We start from the raw sequence: 2,500 nt of genomic DNA, 5'->3' as shown, positions 1-2,500 counted from the left end.
TTGTTCAAAGTGCCTCAGGTGGCTCTTCTGGAGTACAGGAGAATGAACACGCCCCCCTTGGAGAATGAACACGCCCCCTTGGAGAATGGACACGCCCCCTTGGAGAATGAACACGCCCCCTTGGAGAATGAACACGCCCCCTTGGAGAATGAACACGCCCACTGGAGAATACACACGCCCCTTGGAGAATACACACGCCCACTGGAGAATGAACACGCCCACTGTCAAATGAACACGCCCATTGGAGAATGAACACGTCCCTCGGAGGATGGACACGCCCATTGGATAATGAACACGTCCCTCGGAGAATGAACACGCCCCTTCGGAAATGAACACGCCCCTTGGAGAATGAACACGCCCCTTTAAACATGACCACGCCCCATGTCCTCGTATGAAGGCATCTTCTCCTGTACTCTTTTTTTTCTCTTTCTCAAAAATAAAACAAAAAAAAAGACTTTCAGCACACTCCAACCGTATGATACACTCCTCATCACTGCATAAGCCCTGCGTGATTCAACTTTACAAAACCATTTTTCACATAAAAAACAGCAATTCATTTGAACGTGATTCTTCAAGTGTATCCCTTTCAATCTCATACGCCACGAAACCCAAGCCTCAGACACCGGTCAGCAAGAACAAGAACAACTAAACAAAACAAAACGAAACACACATCATGTCATTCTGAAGGCTAACGTGTTCTCTTCCGTTCGGCTACAGACCGGAGTGTATGCTGTTTGGGGAGGGTGGGTGGGGGGGGGATTAAACAATTCTGTCCGACTCTCACTCATCATTCTTGCAAAATAACACTCGCAAAAACGGAGACGTCTTAGGCCAAGCATGAGATGAAGTTCGATTAAAATGCAAATCAAAGATCCAACAAATGTTTGTGCAAACAGAGAAGACGGGAGGAGGTAGCGTAATAAGATGACTGAAAAAGCCAAATGAAACATCAGCATTAACAGATGTACAGTAGGATTAAAACAAAGAAAAAACAAAGACCTATTTTGGTAAGAAATGCACAACACAAATATAAAAACAAAAAGAAAATAGAAACAGAACAACCTGCCATCTTTACGGCTGCTGACGCGTATATATCTAGCAGCCGGTAACATAATCCCAGAGTCCCCGCCTCACTTCCTGTTTATCACTCAGTAGAACATCAGAAACAAAAACAAAAACAAATACAAAATCAACTCAAGCACATGAGGTCACAGAAATGAGGTATTTCAAGTAAAAATGTGATTAATAAAAAAACAAACAAATACAAAACGAAAAACAACACAAAGAAAAGTGAACATGATTCCAAAGCGCACGAGGCCGTATGCCAGACGAACTCCGACACACACACACACACACGCACACACACACTTTGTTCCCTGCTCCGACACACAGTGACATGACACATCGTCAATCTCTTCACAATCACATTTGATTCTTTTTTTAAATCACAAGTGGACATGATGTTAACACACACACACACACACATGCCACAACTCCATTAACATCTCCGAAACCCCTGTTCAAGCTTCTTCACGCATCACCAACTGATGCACACAAAAGTAACACACACACACACACACACACACACACAGACAGACATACACACATACACACACACACACACAGGCCAGCGTTTAATTTCAACAGATCTGATGAGGACCACAGAGGAGAGGCAACACTACACACACACACACACACACACACACCTGCAGGTTATATTGGGGAAAGATGAAGATGGGGGAGTATGATGTGCGCTTGCAAGATGAGCAGCGGAAGCTAATGGCAGACAGATCGTACGAGCATCTTCTAGGGTGTGTGTGTGTGTGTGTGTGTGTGTGTGTGCGCTTGCAAGACGAGCAGCACAAGCTAACGGCAGACAGATCGTAAGAGCATCGTCTTTGTCCTTGTGATTACAATACACTGAAAGTGTGTGAGTCTGTGTGTGAGTCTGTGTGTGTGAGTCTGTGTGTGAGAGATGTGAGATCCATCCACACATAGACAGATATATTTATTCTTCTAGGTCACCACCAGGTGCTGCTACTCTGAAGTGTGTCCGTTTCCATCATGATTCGTATCCCTGAACAATCTTTAATCTTTACTACTTAATCTTCTTAGCAACATGATTTTACTGGTGAATCCAGTTCTGTCCGCCAGTAAGTGCCATAGCCACCCACCCACCATGCGCCAGTAGAACTACGCCCACGCTATGCCCACGCCACGCCAGGTGACCGGGTAGAGTCCACTCACTGTGACCCGCTTGGCACGATTTTTTGTTTACACTTTCACACGAAATAAGTCACTGATCCTGTTTTTTTTTTCTCTCTCTCTCTTTTTTTCCTCTCCTTAACCCTCCAACCTCCGGTGGGGGTGTCTTCTCCACCCTGCATGGTTGAGATGGAGCGGCCTGTGACCGTTAGCCTTACGGGCACGTCCACACACACACCTGTACGTCCACACACACACACACACACCTGACTGTGAACACGGGGTGGAAGAGCTG

Source organism: Sprattus sprattus, assembly GCF_963457725.1.
Source record: "Sprattus sprattus genome assembly, chromosome: 17".
Classification (NCBI taxonomy): Eukaryota; Metazoa; Chordata; class Actinopteri; order Clupeiformes; family Clupeidae; genus Sprattus; species Sprattus sprattus.
Note: the sequence above shows the minus strand (reverse complement) of the source record.